Below are 23127 nucleotides of genomic sequence, written 5' to 3' on the forward strand. Positions count from 1 at the left end.
GGCACAGGAGCATCTCAGAGATTCTAGGTCATAGAAAGGGCACCGTAAACAATGCTGCCACTTAAATGGCATGCATAGTATCAGAGACCAGATGCATTATGCTCATGTTCAGTTGTGATAGGCATGGGAATCTGTCTGTTTCATGGACATATTTGACAGAAGATTTTTCATCTGCAAAATTTTTGTCATTAGTGAGAGTCTCAGAGTAGCAAGACCGAATGAGTAAAAATGCAGACACATATGAGTCTGAGATTGCTTTTTCCCAGAGTGCTCCCTATTCCCCACGGTATGGTAAACTCAAAGTTGGTATATATAAAGTCAGGAGGACTGGGGGGGCTTGGTCTTAGGACAGCAGCAATGTTTGATTTTCACTGTTCTATAGTTTAGTATTTTCTTTCCATAACTCTGAGGCTTGCATCTATGAGTCTTAGAATTACAATAGAGAGCCTACTGACCCTGTGTGAGGTAAACTATTTCAGTGGTATCAGCATGCAAGCTGCGCAAGCAAGAGGTACAAAACAATTCCATTTCAGTTATCACCTTATCCACATAATTCTCTTTGTCTGCAGAGGAATCACAAGTGAGGCCATCAAAAAGAAAACGGACAGGATATAAAGCAAAGACCCCTTCCTGCTCTTCTTCCAGGGATCTGAGACTTGACAGGTTTGCAGTAAACATAGTGGGTTGGGGGGGGGGGGTCATCCTGGAGCAGCCCCAGAGGTTCCTGTCTGTAATGCTCCAAGGAGATAGACAAGGCAGTGACAGCCTGTGTACTACTCCTAGGCCTGTGTACTACTCATAGGCTGGGTGAAGTATCCCATCTATTGAAATTTATCTGATAGACTTCTGATGAAAATTCTATGGTGGTACCTTCTGCAGTTGAGTTTTAGGATGATGCCATGGAGAGTACCACCATGGTTATTGTCAGCATGTTTGACTCTGGCAGTATTTCTCCTGGATATACCTTATTATAGGGCAGCTGCCAGCATTCCTGATCCAGTGTCATCTGTGTTCCTGACTATTTTGTTGCCATCCTAGCCTCCCCTGTTTTAATTGTCCACAGCCTGTCTGTATCTCTGACTGAAATGTGATACCCATCCATGCACATACTTTCATTTCAAGTATATTTGAACTGTTATTTAGCCCTTTTATATATATATATATATATATATATATATATATATATATATATATATATATATATATATATATATATATATACACACACACACACACACACACACACACACACACACACGCACGCTAACTTTTCTGTTTCGTGGCCCTGATCCCAATGTTCCTGGTACTAGTCCCCAGTCCTTTCATGTTATCATATACTTGTATACAGAAATAGGTTTGTCCCCTAAAAACATCCTGCCTGCATATTCCATGTCTCCACACACACTCATTTTACAATCCCTTACTTTTTATTCCATCATTTTTTCCATATTCCCTTTTAATACTATCCTGATGTTTTCAAATTCTCCATCTAGTATTGGCATTATGGGATATTTGTCAGTATTTACCCTACTCCATACCATATAGGCTATTTTGCTGGCCTCTGTTTTGCCTGGTAGGCTGTGGTTACAGCTGTTTTTGATCTTATAGTTTGAGAACATTGTACACAGTATAGACACACTCTGACTACATCTGACTACATCCTATGGCAAAGACTGAGACCGGGCGGTGCTGCGACAAATACTAGAAAGTATATCTCTCAACGAATCGGGGACAAATCCAGAAATAATTTAAGACATTTTTAAAATGTACAATTAACTTCCAGCATCGCAGAATATGAGGATGTATTAATATACATTTTCTGAAGTAATTAAGTGTGATTCGTCAACTTTCACCCTAAAGTCACCAGTTTTGGGTGGGATTAATAGGGACAGACTTAATATTAAGTTTGAATTAAATCAGGGACAGTTGAGAGGCACGATTACTGCCACCAAAACAGATCTTGCTACGTATAATAGTCATATGACTAAAAATGCATATAAAGCCTACACACGGTATAGTTCTCTGTTGTAGAAATAACATAACGGTTCTTTTCCGTTAACGGGGCAGCAGCTTTCTGGGCCTGGATTTGCGTTAACAGAAAATAACGGATATGTAATATACGTTACATTATTAACTTTAATGGTGATGTCAGAAACAGGTCAGTTATTTGCAGAGTTACTAGAGCAACAGGTATCACATCAACATGCATTTTCTGAAGGATTGTATCATCGGTGATTAGAAGGTTAAACATTTTGCAAGCGTTGGTAAAATATAAGGCAAAATCAGGGGCAGCTGACAGGTATGACCAAGTTAACAGCCCTCCACCTTTACAACTAATGCTGGGGGCTACTAATGCCACAGTCTGGTTGTCTCAAAGGAAACAAGGCATCATTGTCGTGTACAGTCGTTGAGATACTATCAACAATTTTATAGTACTGAATCTAATACTGTGTACCTCATATAGTTATGTCTGTGTCCCTGTTTTACTCAAGTCAGGTGTTCCTAACAGTATTTTTCTTCTAGCATACGCTGCTTGTGTAGGCCACCTTGGCATGAATATCATGTTCCGTTTTTATTTAATTAATGAAAATATACAAAATAGTTAATATTTTTCAAAACCTCTTACATACTTCATTAACTCAATTCCTATACATCTCATAGTGGTGTTTTCACCGCTGGTACTTTCCTTATCCTATCAGAATGCAGATGCTTGCTTCCTAATCCACAATCGTTTTTTCATCACATATTAGTATCCATATTACAACAGTGCTAATATTAATAAAGCTTACCTCATAATTATTTATTTTTGCTGTGTTTCTCTTGCTAAGTGTGTTTACCCTGTTTTATAACAACTACTGCTTGCATAGTATCACACATCTTTTTGAAGTTATTTTCTTATGTGGCCAGAGGTAGTTTCTTTACTCACCAGTGGGAGTGGGGAGTACCGAGCTGCTTGTTTGTCCTCAGAGGAGTGGTTAGAAGCAGCAACTTGTAATTTGTTGGCCATTTTGGGTCATTTCCTGTTTTTTCCAGCCCCCTGCTATAAAGCACGCGTTAGCGCACTTTAGAGCGGAGCTGCTACTGTTGCGCACTAGGGCAGCGCCGGTTAAGCAGATTTAAACTATTAGGGCTACCTAAAGTTCACTCTTCAAATTTTCCCTTAAAACTACCTTCCTCATAGTGTACTACTGTTCTATTTAGTGTATCCTACAACTATAAATTATCTCTACTTGACTCCCAAGTAGACTATTCTCTATCCGTATAGCTAAGCACTTGCTCCTACAGTACTTATCACCTCGATACAGCACTCTTGTTATAGAAAGTACCCCAAAAAAAGCAAACCCCATTTCTCGGTCACCCACATCCCCCAAAACCTTTTTGTAAGTTTTTCTGTCTATTCCTTCTAGCATGTCGAGGGATCAGTTGCTAATCTCCTCTCCTGCTCAGCTGGTGAACCTGGGATTATTGAGGCAATGTTACAATTGCCTCATGTACACAGACAACCCTCTCCTCCTCCCACAAAACACAAATACATGCGAGAGATGCAACTATACGGCCAAACTGGAGGCTGAGCTCTCTCAACATAGGACTGGCAAGACCAGACAGGAGGAGAAGGTAACCACACACACAATAGACCCAGTCTCACATAATACCATCACAACCTCAAATCATACACATAAACACACAAAGACATACTGAGGCTCTGATCAAAAATCTACCAAAACAGCAGAGGCCACCAAAGCAGACACCCAAACAACTACCACCTCAGAACACAACACCTGCATCACATAGACCACACAGTCAGAGTGTCAAGCAGTCACAGCCCTTAAGGCCAAACACTATGCCAGACACACTAGTCATTGGTGACTCCATAGTCAGACACACTGACGCCCCGCTCACCAGACTGAGTAAGGAGAAGGTCACAGTAAGCTGCCTGTCGGGTGCTAGAATCCGCCACATAACGCATGCACTCAGGTCTCTCAACAGCAGGTACAAGTACGACTCAATCATTGTCCACGCTGGTGTAAACGACCTGAGACGCACCTCCCTGGACTACATGAAAAGAGACATAGAGGAGCTCTCTGATTATGTAGCCCAGGCAGGTATGACCCTGACCTTGAGCAGTATCCTACCTTCACCAAGAATGATGCCACAATACAGAGATAAGATGATCAGCTTTAACAATTGGCTTAAACTCTGGTGTCATTCAAAGGGGATCCAATGTCTGTCTGCCTGGGATGACATGCTGGACAAGCCACGCTGCTTCGCAAGGGACGGCTTGCACTTGTCACCCCTGGGATTCCGGATTTTGGCAAAGGCTCTTGCCACCCCCATAGTGCCTTTTTTAGGCAAGGCTCAAATTCTAAACCTACCACCCCAGAATAAAACAAAGAAAAAAAAACTAAGGGTAATGCTGCTCAATGCCAGAAGTCTCAACCTCAAGATGCACGCACTCGAGGCCCTTCTCAGTATGGAGAACATCGATGTCTGTGCTGTGACAGAAACCTGGTTCAAGGCTCCTGAGAGCACCCCAGCACTATCAGGTTTTACCTCATATCATGCCCGCCACAAAACCCGGACAATACCAAGAAAGGAGGAGGGGTATCCATATTCATCAAGGACACCCACACCTCAAGATTGGTGGCATCGCACGATGCATCGGAAACCATCCAGGTGCAATTAACCATAGGCAAGGCTGCTCTGCAAATTGTAGCATGTTACAGGCCACCCTCGCAAACTCAGGAACCTCACATGGCCTTCTTGAAAACACTGGAGGGGATAAATGTATCTCCAAACACCATCATACTAGGTGACTTCAACTACCCTAATATAGACTGGGAACACTACTCAAGCCCAAACACTCTAGCCCAAAAGTTCCTGGAATTCATAAACTCAAATGCCATGGAACAACTAGTCACCATCCCCACAAGAGGAGAGAACATACTTGATCTCATCATCACGAACATGGGAGCACAATGTTCAACGCCAGAAGTATACCCCTCACTGGTGAGATCTGATCACAAACTAATCTCGCTGGAGGTCCTCATCCCGCCCCACCCGAAATGAAAAAGACCACAGTAAAGAACTTCTCGAAAACCGACTTCACACTTCTAAAGACTAGTGTGGTCTCCTTTAAGGCCCCTGAGCCGGCGGTTAACATTACTCAAACCGCTGAATCACTTAAAATGCCTTCTACCAGCACCTGCAGGGCTGCATGGATCAGGCAATCCCAAGCAAAACAAAGACTCTTTGTACCAAAGGCAAGCGTCCAGTCTGGTGGACCCCAGCCATAAACAAACTCTACAATAAAAGGAGAAAGCTACAAGATAGAGCAAAATCCTTAAAAGGTAAGACACCGCTGATCACTATAAGTAAAAAGCTAAGAGCTCTCATAAAATCATCCAAAGCTAATTTTGAGAAAAAAATAGCTAAAGACTCTAAAGACAACCATAAAGCATTCTTTAGCTATGTCAGAAACCTAGGAGGAAACTCCCAGATATGCTCAGAATTAGTTCAAAATGATGTGAAGATTACTGATCCTACAGACATTGCCAACATACTGGCTGACAGGTTCAGTGCAAACTTCTCCCCACCCTCCCCGCCTAAAGAAGAGATATCTATACCAAATGATTGTAGCCCCCCAAACATCTCCAACGCTCAGGTGAGAACTGCTCTCTCCAAGGCAAAGAACACAGCATCCATGGGACCTGATGGTGTCCCCGGCTGTGTGCTCCATGAACTCAACGAGGAATTAAACCCACAGTTAGGACAGCTGTTTAATCTTAGTCTCACCTCCGGATACGCACCAGGAGTGGCACAGCGACTGTGGTCCCACTCCACAAAGGCAGTGCCTCCACCGACCCTGGAAATTACCGTCCCATTAGCTTGACAAGCCTGATCTGCAAAGCCATGGAAAGGATCATAATGGATCTCATAAATAAAGACATAGGAATTTGCAGACTTTGGATCCAACCCAGTTTGGCTTTGTCAAAGGCAGATCATGCCTTTTAAACTTGGTTGACTTTTTCAAACAGTCACCAAGGCCATTGACGAGGAAAGGCAGTCCATACAGCCTACCTAGACCTGGCGAAGGCTTTCGATACAATACCCCACTCGGGTATCATTGAAAAACTCATCAACTTAAATGTAAACCCATACATTACAAGATGGGTTGCAAACTGGCTGAGTGACAGAACCCACAGGGTCAGAGTTGCTGGCGCCATGTCAGACTCTAAGCCTGTCACAAGTGGTGTCCCACAGGGCTCAGTCCTGGGCCCACTCTTGTTTGGCATCTACTTTTCTGAAGTACAAGCAAACACAGGAGGGTTATGGCTGACAAAGTTCGCAGATGACTGCAAACTGGGCGCCATAGTTGAGAACACATCCGACACAGATATCCTTCAGAAGGGTCTCACAGAAACAGATAACTGGTGCCAGAGCCATGGCCTCAAGTTAAATGCCAAGAAATGCATAGTCATACCCTTCGGGAAAAATAAGGTTACCCTAGCTACCATATAGGTGGCAATCCCTGAACACAGAAGAAGTTATTAGGGACCTGGGAACCCAGGTTGACAGTAGCCTTTCATTCGACACTCATATTGCTAAAGTAGTTAGGAAGACCTTCTACATTGCCCACCTTATCATGAAGGGATTCACATCTAGATCAAGGGAAGTCATAGTCTCCCTATACTCATCACTCATCAGACCAATGATCGAGTACAATGCCCCATTCGGAATGTATCTGACCCGACACTTGCAGCAGCTGGAGAGGCCACAAAGTTCCTCACCAAAAGGATAAAGGGTCTCAAAATCTGTCTTATGCTGCACGACTGAAAGAACTCCAGTTATATTCAGTTGCGCACGCTTGCTCAGAGGTGACCTATGCCTGACATACAAGGCCATGCCAAACCCAGATTTGATGAATATGCTTCATCTCAAAAAATCTAGATCCCTCAGAGCCACAAGGGCGGGTGACTTAAACCTCGACACGGTTATTAATAGGACATGCTGGAGGGATAGATTTATCACCCAAAGACTCCCTATGCTGTGGAACAAAATCCCGGTTTATGTGAGGCAGAGCACCTCGCTGGCCTTGTTCAAGAGGAATCTTGACCAATGGATGGGAGATCGCAGATACACCCCAGGGGTTACCTCAGTGTCACTGCTCGACAGAGGCACAGCTAAATAATGGGCATATTTTCTCCAAACTAAGGGGTGGCGTAAGCCACAAAACTATGGGCTAGGCTTATAAATGCCCTCGGGCAGATAGCCTAGTATGAACCTATGAACCTATGAGTGCCATGGTGTTATCTACAAACAGCATTCTGGGATGTTGAAGACATATTGTTCATAAGTTCAGTTGTCAGATTTATGATCTCCTCACTGTTTGAATACCTTAAACCCACATTGATATGTTGTACTTCCAAAATAAATATCAAGATTATTTTTGAATGACGTTAACAACCAATTTGTTCTGAGTGGAAGGTGAAGTGCATTCCATATGGTGGAAGGTGTTATGCAGCTTTAGAATGTATTTCCTGATCTGGTATAATCTCCTCTAGGAAAGTTTTGCAAGCATATGTTTATTGCAGTTTACTACTATGAGGGTCCACACCCACTCATGCACTCACAGCAAATGTGGTTTTACATATCCATACTGTTGTTGGTACCAAGAACCCATACATGTTTTTAATTTTTATTGATATCTAACAAATATATTTCTTATTGTTTAAATCTTACTGACCTTTTCTGCTATATGGACATTCCAGTGGTGTAGCTGGGTTTTGGGACTGTCTACTTTAATGGTTTTAATTAAAAAAAAAACTTATTTTTCTAAAAGTGTTCTTCTTTAAGAACAGTCCCTTAGCATCACGTTTGTGTGTGCATTGTAGACATCATCTTGTTCTTCTTCCAGTCCGCCTGCGCAATTTTAAAATACAACTTTGGATTGATCGTTTTACTGCCTGTTCCAAGTAAGGACAGTTTTCTTATTGGTACTCATATTTGTTCTGCTGCTAGGTTTTTAGTGGTGTGTGTGTGTGTGTGTGTGTGTGTGTGTGTGTGTGTGTGTGTGTGTGTGTGTGTGTGTGTGTGTGTGTGTGTGTAGGGGGTCTTAGTGGTGTGGGTGTGTGTGTGGGGTTCTTAGTGGTGTGTGTGTGGGGTGGGGTTCTTAATGGTGTGTGTGTGTGTGTGTGTGTGTGTGTGTGTGGATGGGATTTCTTAGTGGTGTGTGTGTGTGAGGGTTCTTAGTGGTGTGTGTGTGTGTGTGTGTGTGTGGGGGAGTTCTTAGTGGTGTGTGTGGGGGTTCTTAGTGGTGTGTGTGTGGGAGCTTCTGAGTGGTGTGAGTGTGGGGGTTTCGTGGTGGTGTGTGGGTGGATTCTTAGTGGTGTGTGTGTGGGGTTCTCGGTGTGTGTGTGTGTGGGGGTTCTTAGTGGTGTGTGGGTGTGTGTGAGGGTCTTAGTGGTGTGTGTGTGTGTGTGTGTGTGGGGGGGGGGTTCTTAGTGTGTGTGTCTGGGGTTCTTAGTGGTGTGTGTGTGGGGGCTTCTTCGTGGTGTGTGTGTGTGGGTTTCTTGGTGGTGTGTGGGGGGATTCTTAGTGGTGTGTGTGTGAGGGGGTCTTAGTGGTCTGTGTGAGGGGGTTCTTAGTGGTGTGTGGAGGGGTTCTTAGTGGTGTGTGTGTGTGTGGGAGGTTCTTAGTGATGTGTGTGTGTGTGGGGTTCTTGGTGTGTGTGTGGGAGTCTTAGTGGTGTGTGTGTGTGGGGGTTCTTAGTGGTGTGTGTGTGTGTGGGGGTTCTTAGTGGTGTGTGTGTGTGGGAGGTTCTTAGTGGTGTGTGTGTGTCTGTGAGGGGGGGTCAGTGGTGTGTGTGTGGGTTCTTAGTGGTGTGTGTGCGGGGTTCTTAGTGGTGTGTGTGTGTGTGTGTGTATGTGTGTGTGGGGGGGGGGTTCTTAGTGGTGTGTGTATGTGTGTGTGTGTGTGTGTGTGTGTGTGTGTGTGTGTGTGTAATGTCCCAGTTAGGTATACCTGGTGATTAGTGCTACTCAGGCTCAAACCCTGTACCTTAGGTACAAGGAGCAAGAGCCTGAATTGTCTACCCATACCACCATTTGTGATTCAAGCTGTCTGGAATGTCTGAATCATACTTTTGGTCTGTTCCTCTTAAAATTTGTGGTTTTCTGGCAAATCAGTGAGAAGAACTGAATTCACTAAATAATGACAGTCATTTAAGTTTCAGTCTTGCTATCTTTCAGAAAATGCATGGTAACACAAAACACTTTATTCTAACAACTTTCTAAGATTATACAAGCAATGTTTAAAATGTGTCCCAGGTTTTGAACCTTTGTCCCCCCCACCAATACATTTTGGCTTTTTCCAGATTTTTGTGCTGCAAAGTTGAGAGATTTAATTGTGTCAAGTGGATTTTACAAGGAGCTGAGAGCTTCAGGAGAAGAGAAATTTAGTACTGCTTATGTCAAGAGTGTTTGCACTGGTAGTAGCACAATTTATTTATTTATTTATTTTACATTTGTTGACCGGGCTGGTCCAACTGGATACATGTCCATTTTCAGTGGAGGCCCGGGGAGAAAAGCTCCGCACTACAAAATAGTATTTACAAGACATAAGTGCATTGTAAGTTTTAGTTATTATAGAGGTATTTCCTATTGTCATATTAGTAGGATGATTCTTACTGAATAGAGCTATGAATATAGGTACAAAGATGAATATGAAGATGTAGTACAACACTGGTAGTATAGTAATACAGGGGAATGTTTAAAACTATGTAAGACAACAATGAACACTACTGAGCAATAAAGTCACACCAATATAGTTTGCTAGTAGGCTAAGTTAGCTAGAAAAACACAATACAGCAATCAAGTCTCTGATTATAAACCAATACCAAAGTTAGTTATAAAAGTCACCCATATGATGTTTGTTAGTAATTCAATTAGTTATTAAATAGTTCACTATTAATAGGTATATTGATATGCACACAATTATAAGTAAGAGGTAATTTTGCTTGTGCTGGTATGTAGAGAGGTGTCATCATATAAAGACTGGTGTTTAGTCTGGATTAGCACAAGGGCATAACCAGTGAGATTTGAGGTATGTTTTAAGTTTGGTTTTAAATAGGGGAGCTGAGGAAATGGATGTAAGGTGATCTGGGAGAGAGTCCCAGGTTTTTCCCACTGCTCTGGAGAACAGAGAGTCACCAGCCAGATTGTTGGTTTTATTTATTTGCACTAGTAATTTGTTTGATGAACGTAGGATCTTTAGGTTATCGTAGGGGAAGATTAGGTTGGTGAGTATGGGAGTCTTTGAAGGTTAGTATAGTATATTTTGGACTATTGTTAGTTGGTTCAGTAAAATTAGATTTGACAGTTCTAACCAGCCTAGTTGTTTAAGATTGTTGCAGTGATAGGTTCTGTAGGTTGAGCCAGTTGCAAATCTTGCTATATTATTGTAGGCGATGGAAAGTTTGTTCATATTGATTTTGCATAGTTTAGTGTAGATAGGGGATGCGTATGTAAGGGTTGAGATTAAATGGGTACGGGCAATAGTGGACCTGGCTTTGGGGGTTAGAAAGGGTTTGATTCTGTAGAGGGAACCTAGTTTTTTATTAATAGTTTTTATAGTGTTATTAATATGGGGCTCAAAGGAGAGGTTGTTATCAATTAGTACCCCAAGTAGTCTTGTGGTTGGTTCTGGAGATATTTCTCTACCATTAGTTGAGGTGACACTGAAGTATATTGGGGAAGCTCTGTGCGTGGGTGTGAATAATAGCATTTTTGTTTTTTTTTTTGGATTGAGAATGAGGCAACGGTCAATGAGTCATTTCTCAACTATGTTAAATACGTTTTGTGTTAGAGACTGAAGTAGTGATTGCATCTTGGCTGAGCATACTAATGTGGAATCATCTGCATACTGAATACAGGTGGCTTGAGGTATGACTGTGTGCAGGTCATTTGTGAAGATTGAAAAGAGGAGGGGACCAAGTATGGAGCCTTGAGGAACTCCGAGGGTTATTGGGAGGTGGGAAGATAGGGTATTCTGCCATAATATGGCTTGTTGCCTGTTTTGTAGGTAAGATTGAAACCACTGTATAGTGGGAGGAGCTAGTGACAAGTTTTTGAGAAAGTTTATGAGTAGCTGGTGGTTTGACCATGTCAAAAGCTTTTGACAGATCAATAAAGAGAGCTGAGGATAGTGTATCGTTGTTACGATTTTTGTTGATGCAGTTGGTGAAGGATAACAGAGCAGAGGTGGTGCTGTGAGATGGTCTAAAGCCATGTTGACAACTAGCTAGCAAGTTGTTTTCAAGTAAGTGTTTTAAGAGCTGCTTATGAATGCACCTCTCCATGATTTTTGCTAGCACAACAGGTAGCATACTTGCTTTTGATGCAGAAGGCTGTGGGTTCTACTCCCACAGTATGTATATGGATTGCTGATACTGTACTGTGTTGTACTTTAAAGGGAATGGATGTTGCAGTCCTGTGAATGTCCACTTTGGAGGAGATAGCTAGTAACTATGAACCTGTAGCTTATCACAGGCAAGTTATTCTTCAAGGACAACAAGCACTTTATTTGTAGATGAAACAATAAAGTATAAAGCTGTTTGCTAGCAGCAACCTCTTCATTAGTTGCAGATCTCTTTAATGCGGATTTATTTAGATGTCTTTTAATTCTGCAGACATTGTACATATTTGCTGATATTGGTGGATTGTAATGACAGAAGTTTGAGTAGACTTTTATTTTTGGAAATGTTCAGTTGGGTAGTTTTGTTATTTTTGGTTCATATATTTTGTTTCATTGCTTAATGGAAAAATGTTCAAAACAATAAAGTTAAAATACGCTTATACAAGGAATATAATTTAATACAGTCAAGAAAGTGAATCAAAGAACACACGTGTTTGCATGGTCCAAATTATGTGTGCAAGGGGCCTATGATTTGAAAACAGCCCAAAGATAAACATTATCCTCCACTGGCGGATGTAGTTTCTTTGAATGTGGGTTTGAATGCTGTCAATGAATGTGAGTTTTAAGGGCAGAGAAGTTTTAATGCTAAGTCTGTTTTCATTGTGAGACTGTATTGCTTTCTTTAGAAGATGTCTATCAGTGTTTGTGCTATAAAATTTAAAATATAAATCAGTATGCACATTACATTTATGGTAAATGGGGAGAAAGAGCCAAGTACTGGGACACTGGAGTACCTGCAAGGGGGGAGGGCTGTGTATGGCTGGGCCCCATTTGACCCTGATTTTGTGAGGGGGGAGGGGCGGCAAACTCAAAGACAGCCCTGGGTGGCACAAATTCTAGCTCCGGCACTAGGGCATGCATCAACCTCTGACTACATTTTCTTTCTGTAGTTTGTTATGCCTTCATTCCTGATATTGCACACAAGTGAATATTCATTACTTACCAAGAGTATAGATGGATAATAACTTTTATTCCATGTGAGTACACAAGCTCACAGGCCTGCTTTGTTATTCTACACTTGTTTAACTTGTTGGCATGTGAAATGCATTATTGTTATGCATGTTGGCATTTTACACTCAGTGTACTGTGGCATATATATATATATATACATTCTATCCAGTAAAATCTGCTGCTGTTTTGCTCAGATGGCCAGCCATTACGCATGGACTTAAACTGTGCAAAGGTCAAAAAATGTTACATGCTGACACTTTTGATGTCTCTGGAATATGATTCTCCTGTTCATAAGAATATTATTTACTGCAGCATAGTCATTTTTTTTGAAGAGGAGTTATTTAATGCACTGTCTCATTATGTGTGTGGCCTGCCATGTAGAAATCAGTCAACTGTTCTACATACTTCACTGTCTGCTATTGCTTTTTTTCAAACTCTTTGCCCCTACTGCCTGTTGACCATCAGCCCCCTTCAGTTTAGTTAGCTCATTCTTTCCCATCACCAGGGTGAGGGTCGATTGGTAGGGGCAATCAGTCAGACATCTATCTCAAGTGGTTTGACAATTTTTTCTACTTGTGCCCTATGCTCCCCATAGACCCTCAGCTTGCAGAGCTGAAGACTGCATGCATTGGGTTGTCCACACTGGTCATTCTTCACTTCTGAATGGAACATTTCCAGTAAGCAGCCCTGCCTCTTATCCTTAAGCAAGGGAAGTAGATTCCCTAGTGTACACTGGAGAAATCATACTTCCCTATGGGCACTCCAAGTGCACGCTACCCTCCCCATCCCATCTTCTGAGTGGGAACTGGGCCATGTCTCTTCATCCATCTCTCTCTGTCTCCCTGCCTGCCTTCTTCAGTACCAGGGCTTCTGTCTGAACCCCAGTTGCCTGGATCACAGTAAGAACACTATCCTTCTGTGCCATGAAGCCAGGCTCATTGTTTATTAATATTACCATGTTTCTTAGCTGGACTAAGTTTGTTACAGATTTTTTTTAGATTACTGCATTTATGAAAGCCATTCTGATTTGCTTGGTGTGGATGTGATTTGTGGTTTCTTGTCTTGTCAGTGGTCAGTATTATGAGTTGTCAAGTATACCACACTGCAGGGTATAATGTGATGAGTGTTTGTGCTATATTGTTGAACTTACTTCCAATTTTAGCATTTGTGTTTTCTGTCTAATGTCAATAATATTTTCATGTTTATCATTTATCTGCAGATCTCTACATAGCAATTGAGTGTTATTAAATCGTTTAATGTTGTATATGTGCATGTGGAGTTTTTTAAGGTTAATGCCAAGTTTAGGGTTGCAGCCATAGTTCATGATATTTGCGTTCCGTCTAACTTTTGACTTACCTCTGCAGTTTTTTCCCTTGGCTTTCCATGGCATAAACAATTGCAGATAGTCTAAATGCAGTTGCTTTTTATTCCTGTAACACAGGGCAATGCAAGGTGCTATTAAACATTTTTCATTTCTTGTTAGCTTTGTGATATTCCCTTCAAGTGCTCTGTATTAGTTCTTTCATATAAGCAGGCCTTGGTACCTTGTACACCTATGATTCTTGCTTTTTATTTCTTTCACTGCACTCTGGATTGTTTATCTGTTTCTCTACCTGCTATCTTTGTGCAGTACTTTTTACAAGTCTTCTCTTACCTCCGCATATATTTGGCATCATTCTGTGACTAGTTTGTCATGTCTCTTGTTCAAATTTAAGCTATCATCTGAATCTTGCCTCCTGTTTTACTCCCATTCTCATGGTGGGATGTTTTGCAGATGTTCAGGCATCTTGCTTAGTGCTTATGCAACATTCCATGATCCCAATATTTAAAAACTCAAAATAGACACTATCTCATAAGTGAATACTAGGCTAACTGCCCTGAAAGGCCATTTTAAGCCTAGACAATAACCAGAGGTCAGACTCAAACCCTGTACTTTGTGTTTACGAGGTGAAGACCTTAATCATTATGCCAATCCAACCTACCCTTAGGGTGGGTTGTGTACTCTTTAGGTTTGCATACTGATACAGTGAAATATGTAGTGTTCTTATCACTTTAAGAGACTACAAGATAAGCCAGGCATGCTGCTTGACCTCTGGGCATTAACAATTATAAAATTGATCTTTAATGGATGATCAGAAAGAACCACTTTCTTATGCTAGACTCTGCAAGTAAGTGGTACATAATGTTTGTGTATTCTTAGTTTCTTTTTTATTAAAATATGTCCACATAACTAGATCTGGCATTATAAAGAAGTAAGTAAATTTAGGAGAATCATGACTAAATCTGAGGGCCAGATTCATAGCATTATGCCTAAATCATAGCAGCTGAGATGTATTAATTATTTATTTATTGTCATTTGATTATCGGGAAGGTTCAAGTGGGTAGAAACCCATTTTCAGTGGAGGCCCAAGGAGAAAAGCTCCAAAATATTACAAAACCTTTTAAGAACAATAGATGTGTTGTTGTCCTATCTTGCCTTCATTCTTACTTGGTTGGGTTTGGATCCAGTCCTTGGAGCCGTCTCAGCCTTTATTTTCAAACTCGAGGCTCTCCGCCAGCTCGTGTCTAAATCCCTATCTCAGCAAGCATCAGCAATCTCCCCAGATCCTGTTTTCTGCTAAACAAGATCAGATGTTTGTCTGCTAGCTCTGGCTAAGTATTATCTTTCTTTACCTTTTTTTTGCTTAAAGTTGTGACTTTTTTCTCTGTTATTTACCTTAAATTGTGTCTATAGCTAAATAATAGTTTGCTGCTACTATGCTGTGTTTTTCACATTTAGCCGTCATCTGTCGTTTGACCTTCTTGTCCCTCCTGGCTCTTTTTACTGTTAAATAGCCCATTTAAGTTAGAGGGCTTTTAACTACACTGTTTCCTCCCCTTTCATTTCTATTTTCTTGTTGGTTACTCCGACATAGTTTAGATACAGTTCATTTAAGTTAGAGGACTGTGTATTAGCACGTTTAACCCAGCCACTGGGGATGCACAAGCCAGTGCATTTCTTTGTACCTGCCCCAAGCCCAGATAAATGGGGAGGGTCGCATAACGAAGGGCATCTGGCGTAAAACCTCTGCCAAATTACTTATGCGGAGAACATTTCATATTTCCATATCGGATTGGTTGAGGCCCGGGTTAACAACGACCGCCACCAGTACTGTTAGCCAACAGGGTGCTGGCAGAAATTGGGCTACTGTTGGCCGAAGGAGAAGAGAAGGGGGAAGGCATGCCCAAAGGCAGGAAGAGATGAGGAAGGCTAGGAGTGTAGTAGTAAGGGTAGGAACTTTGAATGTTGGCAGTATGACTGGCATAGGGAGAGAGCTGGCTGATATGATGGAGAGAAGGAAGGTTGATATATTGTGCGTGCAAGAGACCAGATGGAAGGAAAGTAAGGCCAGGTGTATAGGAGCCAGGTTCAAATTGTTTTATCATGGTGTGGATGGCAGGAGAAATGGGGTAGGGGTTATCATAAAGGAACAGTATGCCAAGAGTGTTTTGAAGGTGTAAAAAAAGTGCATTGTCATCCCCTTTGGTAAAAATTCTGTACCCATGAACTACCACATAGGCAGTAGTCTACTTAACACTGAAAGTGTGATAAGAGACCTTGGGACACAGGTGGACAGTAGTCTCTCCTTTGATAATCACATCGCCAAAGTGGTCAGGAAATCCTTCTACATGGCACACCTCATTACAAAAGGTTTCTCATCCAGAAAAAAAGAGGTCATTGTTCCCCTCTACTCATCACTCATTAGACCCATTATAGAGTACAACTCCCCTTTTGGTATGTACCTCACAAGACATCTACAACAACTGGAAAGGCTGCAAAAATACCTCACAAAGAGGATTACTGGCCTCAAACAGATGCCTTACGCAGAATGTCTCAAAAAACTTCAGCTTTACTCCGTCGCATATCGCCTACTCAGAGGCAATCTCTGCCTAACATACAAAGATATGTCAAACCCAGAGCTGTTGGACATGCTCCACTTAAACAAATCCCAATCCCTCCGAGCTACACGCTCTATGGACCTAAACCTTGTCACCACAATAAACAGAACATGCTGGAGGGATAGATTCCTGTCCCAGAGACTTCCCATACTCTGGAACAGACTACCTATCTATGTCAAACAGAGCTCCTCATTAGCACTCTTCAAGAAAAATCTTGATGATTGGATGGGTAATAGGAAATTTACCCCGGGGATCACTTCTGATGTTCTGCTTGACAGGGGCACAGAAAAATAATTTTCTTGAGTGTCGAAAGCCAGGGTACATTTTTGGCTAGGCTTGTATAGGCCCTAGGGCCAATAGCCTAGTACCTACCTATGAACCTATGAACCTAAGAGAGTGTCTGATATAGTGATGTTTATGAAGCTTGAAATTGATGGTGTAATGATGAATGTTGTTAGTGCATATGCTCCACAAATTGGGTGTGCAATGGATGAGAAAGAAAAATTTTGGAGTGAGTTGGATGAAGTGGTGGTGAGTGTACCCAAGGGTGAGAGACTAGTGATTGGAGCGGACCTCAATGGGCATGTTGGTGAAGTGAACAGAGTGGATGAGGAAGTGATGGGTAGGTATGGTGTTAAGAAGAGGAATGCAGAAGGTCAGATGATTGTGGATTTTGCGGAAAGGATGGACATGACTGTGATGAATACGTATTTTAAGAAGAGGTAGGAGCATAGGGTGATGTACAAGAGTGGAGGAAGATGCACACAGGTGGATTATATCCTATGTAGGAGGGCCAGTCTGAAGGAGATTGAAGAATGTGAAGTGGTGACGGGAAAGTGTAGTTAAGCAGCATAGAATGGTGGTCTGTAGGATGATGTTGGTGATCAAGAAGAGGAGGAGGAGTGTGAAAGCAGTGCCAAGGATTAAATGGTGGAAGTTAAAAAAGGGTGATTGTGAGGTGGAGTTCAGGGAAGAGTTAAGACAGGCACTGGAAGGCAGTGAAGAGTTACTGAATAGCTGGGTAACTACAGCAGAGCTAGTAAGGGAGACTGCTAGAAAGGTGCTTGATGTGACATCTGGACAGAGGAAGGAGGAAAAGGAGACCTGGTGGTGGAATGAGGAAGTACAGGAGAGTATACAGAGGAAGAGGCTGGCGAAGAAGGAGTGGGATTGTCAAAGAGATGAAGAAAGTAGACATGAGTATAAGGAGATGAGACACATGGTAAAGAGAGAGGTGGTGAAGGATAAGGATAAGGCATATGGAGAAATGTATGAGAGATTGGACACTAAAGAGAGAGAAAAGGACCTGTACCGATTGGCTAGACAGAGGGACAGAGCTGGGAAAGATTTGCAGCAGGTAAGGGTGGTAAAGGATAGTGAGGGAAACATACTCACAAGTGAGGAGAGTGTGTTGAGTAGATAGAAAGAGTATTTGAAGCGCTGATGAATGAAGAGAATGAGAGAGAGAGAAGGTTGGATGATTTGGGGATAGTGAATCAGGAAGTGAAACAGATTAGCAAGGAGGAAGTAATGGCAACTATGAAGAGGATGAAGAATGGAAATGCTGTTGGCCCAGATGACATACCAGTGGACGCATGGAGGTGCTTAGGTGAAATGGCAGTGGAATTTTTAACCAGATTGTTTAATGAAATTTTGGAAAGTCAGAGGATGCCTGAGGAGTGGAGAGAAAGTGTTTTTGGTACCTATCTTTAAGAATAAGGGTGATGTCCAGAGCTGCAGTAACTACAGAGGGATAAAATTGATCAGTCACAGTTTGAAGTTATGGGAAAGAGTAGTGGAAGCTAGGTTAAGAAGGGAGGTGATGATTAGTGATCAGCAGTATGGTTTCATGCCAGGAAAGAGCACCACAGATGCGGTGTTTGCTCTGAGAGTGTTGTTGGAGAAATACAAAGAGGGTCAGAAGGAGTTGCATTGTGTCTTTGTGGACTTAGAAAAAGCATATGACAAGGTGCCTAGAGAGGAGATATGGTATTGTATGAGGAAGTCGGGAGTGGCAGAGAAGTATGTAAGAGTGGTACAGGATATGTACGAGGGTAGTGTAACATTGGTGAAGACTGCGGTGGGAGTGACAGATATGTTTAAGGTGGATGTGGGATTACATCAAGGATCAGCTCTGAGCACTTTCTTATTTGCAGTGGTGATGGGCAGGTTGACAGATGAGATCAGACAGGAGGCCCCGTGGATGATGATGTTTGCAGATGACATTGTGATATGTAGTGAGAGTAGGGACCAGGTTGAGGAGACCCTAGAGAGGTGGAGATATGCTTTAGAGAGTAGAGGAATGAAGGTCAGCAGGGCTAAAACAGAATATATGTGTGTAAATGTGAGGGAGGGTAGAGGAATGGTGAGGATGCAGGGAGTAGAGTTGGTAAAGGTGGATGAGTTTAAGTACTTGGGATCAACAGTTCATAGTAATGGTGAGTGTGGAAGAGAGGTGAAGAAGAGAGTACAGGCAGGGTGGAATGGGTGGAGAAGAGTGTCAGGAGTGATTTGTGACAGACAGGTACCAGTAAGAGTGAAAGGGAAGGTCTACAAGAGGGTAGTGAGACCAGCTATGTTGTATGGGTTGGAGATGGTGGCACTGACAAAAAGGCAGGAGTCAGAGCTGGAAGTGGCAGACTTAAAGATGTTAAGATTTGCACTGGGTGTGACTAGGATGGACAGGATTAGGAATCAGTATATTATAGGATCAGCTCAGGTTGGACAGTTTGGAGACAAAGCAAGAGAGGCGAGATTGCATTGGTTTGGACATGTGCTGAGGAGGGATGCTGGGTATATTGGGAAAAGGATGCTAAGGATGGAGCTGTGAGATGGAGTATGGATGTGGTGAGAGAGGACATACAGGCGGTTGGTGTGAAAGAGCATGATGCAGAGGACAGGAAGAAATGGAAACAGATGATCCACTGTGGTGACCCCTAATGGGAACAGCTGAAAGAAGATGATGTATTAGCCCATTTAAGTTAGAGGGTTTTTGTCTATTTTTGTTTTTTGTTCTGGTCATAGCCCATTAAAGTTAGATGGCTGTGTCACTTCTTTCCCTTGTGTGTTCTCCCCTATAGCTTGATCCATGTATATTAGAGGGTCCAGCTTTAGTTATATCTAAAAAAAAAAAAGTTTTCTATTCTGTCTCTTTTCCTGTAGTTTCTTCCATTAAAATGTCTGGCAAGGATTAGAAATCAATGGGTTTCAAAAAATGTGACAGTTGTGGAAAGAAAATGCCCCTGAGTACTAAACACAATCTTTGTGTTTATTGTCTTGGGGTCGTCCGTCTCCAGGAGTCATGCTCCATTTGTCATGCTTTCAATCACAAAGCACTCCTGGAGAGGAAACACAGATTAAAACTGAAAGGACTTTTGAAACCCCCCTTCTCAGAAGCACTGGAAGAAGGTCTGGGTTCATACAAATCTGACAAGTCACCATCCTCAAAGTTTGACAAATCTGCTTCCACTTTATTGGAACCAACACAAAAAAATGGCAAAATTGTCTTCCTTGGATCCAAAGGTTATCGGATCCAACAAATCTTCATCAGCTGCAACATCTCCTAGCTCAGTGCTGGTTGAGTTTGAATTACAGAGTTGATCTTCGGCTTTGGAATTATTCTCCCCTACGCTCAGGTCTCCGATCCTACAAAGATCTAAATTTTCTACCTCCTCGACTCAGTCTTCTAGGAGTCTGTCCAATGACGACTTGGATTGGGTAGTACAGAAGCTATTAAAGACACCGGCGCTGGCCAGAGGATTTTCAGATCTGACCATGAGGGCTTTGGATCCAACCACATCCACCTCTTCTGCTCCATTTCCTCCTCTGATCCAACCCCTGGCCTTGGAGTCAGAAGATCCGGAGTTGATCTTAGTGAAACCCTCAGATCCGAGACCTACTACAGGTTCTTCAGATCCAACTATAGCTCTGACATCCTCAGCTCCATCGGAGCTGGAGGAGTGTAGGAGCTGACGGTCTCCAGTTGGGTCCGGGGGCATTGAGTCGGACCACACAGTTGTCAGATCCTACTTTGCCTCTCGGGGCCTCAGCTCAGCTGAGCTCGGCTCATACCTCTACCTCGAGTCCATCGCCTTTGGTTCTGGGGGGGGGGGCTCTCAGCTTCTTCGACCCAGGGATATTCTTGGATCAGGGACAGGGGGCTTTTGAGGTGATGAGGAGAGTGCTATCTCCACAAGCAGCTCCACAGTCTTATCCAGATTTTATACCCCCTAAAGCATTGGTGTCTGCCTCTGTACCCCTGCATCCACAGGGATGCAGAGATCTTAGGCCTCAGGACACCCCACAGGGCACCCCTCCACTCTTCCGAAACCTCCCTGGAGTACCCTTTGGAGGAAGTCCCTCAGAAGAGACTATGCAAGACTAGAGTCCCCAGAGGAGTCCATCACTTCTGACATGGACCTTGATGAAGCTGTAGGGTCCCCATGGTCACCTCCTAATGATGTCTCTGTTGGAGACATTCTGGAAATGCTTAAGCAGAGAGGTGGCTGGAAGTCCACCAACCCTTCCGTGGAGGAGTCCATATACCTGAAGGCTTTCGGATCTCACCCTTCCACCTCTTGGGTGTCTCTGTCTTTCAATGAACTCATGAACTTAGTTTCTGAAAAGGCATGGGAGTCCCAAGACTCAGTGGAACCTATTCCTAGGAAGCCAAACAAATGTATTCCATCCCCTGTAGACAAGGCTTTTCTAACTAAGGGAGTCCCAGTAGATGCTATGGTTATGGCGGTGGCCACCAGGAAGGAACTCTCAGTGACATCTTCTGCTGTCCATCTCCTGAACAAGGAGTCTTGGAGTATGGACAGATATGGAGAGCTCATTTTTTTCTTCAGCAGCTTTTTCACTCAAATTGCTGAACTACTTCACTCATTTTACAAGACTGCAGGGGGATGTCCTGAAAGAGCTAGGAGATACTCACCAAAGTTCAGTAGCTGAAGGAGTTGCAGACAAAGTATCCTCTCAAATCTCTACCTTAAAGTCAGTTGTCAATTCCTCCATGAGACTCATTTCATATGCAGCAGATGGGGCGAGTAGAGCAGCGGGTTTTGGAATTTCCCTAAGGAGATATTCTTGGATGCACTTGTGTGGCTTTGTGGAGCCCTTTAAATCTTCCTTTGTAAATGCCAAACTGCTGAAAATGAAAAACTGCTAATCCACACCAAAGAATCCTGAGTAGACCTGTATCACACACCAGTTGAGTCCAACTAGATCCACAAAAGCAGTATTTATTAAGCTTAAAAATGATAAAACACTTTTTGTTAATCCACAATAGTTTAACTTCATCAGATACACACTTCCTTAGAAGCAAGAGTTTAAATAACCCACTTGTCACACCACATGGTCTACAACCAAAGATTGTTGGGTGTGACAGCTAACACTCCTAACAGGAACCCTTCCCTCTGAAGCACAAAGGCTAATTTTGTAACACAAAACAAAATATCCAGTTTGATACAAATGTGTCAATGTATGCATATAAATGCATAGAAGTGAAAGATTCACTGAATGCAACACACTGCAGTTCAAAAATACAAAAATAAACAATACATATTTAAAATACCAAAAATATTTAAAACAAGTACTGTTTTTCAAACAAACAAGCAGCCATGTTACTGTTACACTAAAATTTGATATAACAAGTGTTTACAAATGCATACATTTTAACCAAGTCTAAAAAGCAAATTGTTAGTGTGATTCAATGCCTTTTAAATAATACCAAAGACAGTACCACTATAACAGCCCCACACTGTTACTAACAGTAGTACCCACTGTTTATCTATTCAAACTTTTCAGTTGTAAAATGCACATGATGGAACTAATTTAATTGATTCCAGGGTAATGGCAAGAATCTAATCTCAACTGCCATAGCAATTCATTTCTTTCTAAACTAAGTGAGTCTGGTCCCCCTCTCCCATCATTCAAAAATTGGTCATTAACTCTGAATAGAAAGTCATGACCTGGATGCTCCATACTGTGTTTTGCTAGGGCATTTTTGATCTTATTTCGACCTATGCTGTAAATATGCTTGTACATACGCTCCCGCAGTTTCCTGTCGGTCTTCCCGATGTAAAATGCCGGGCAGCATGTGCACATTGCTATATAAACAACTTGTTTAGTCTGGCAGTCAAATTTGCCTCTGATTTTATATTTCTGATCTCTTATTAAAAAGAACTGTCCAACTGCCATATATTTGCAATACCTACACATATTAAGTTTAAACATACCACACCTCGTAGTTGTAATCTTGGTTCGACTCTCCAAGATTTGTTTGAGATTATTGCCTTGTCTGTAGACAATTCTAGGTGTCTCAGGAAGTTTCTCCCTTAGGTAGCTATCCCTCACAATCAAATCCCAATTTTTGCGGATAACAGATACGATGTTCTCTGCATGCAGGCTGTATGTGAATATGAAGCTACAAATACTCAACTCCTGTCTTTTAATTATCTCGACACCTGGTTCATGTCCACAGACTTGTTTGTTTAAAATTGGTGGGTAAACACCCCTATCCCTTTTCATCTGTACTTCTTGTATTAAATCTTAAGCTAGGTTAGATGGGTACCCCCTCCTCAAGAACATACCCTTCAGAAAATTGCATTCATCAATAAAATCCTCATTCCTGGAAACCATTCTTGCCGCTCTAACCAGCTGGCCCTTCACAACAGATTTTTTCTGTGCGAAGGGGTGACAGCTGGTGAACTGCAAGAATGAGTTTGAATATGTTTCTTTCCTAAAGATCTTGGCTATGTAGCA

This window comes from Protopterus annectens, chromosome 1.part1 (genome assembly GCF_019279795.1).
Source record: "Protopterus annectens isolate FY-2018-M chromosome 1.part1, PAN1.0, whole genome shotgun sequence".
In the NCBI taxonomy this organism is placed as follows: domain Eukaryota; kingdom Metazoa; phylum Chordata; order Ceratodontiformes; family Protopteridae; genus Protopterus; species Protopterus annectens.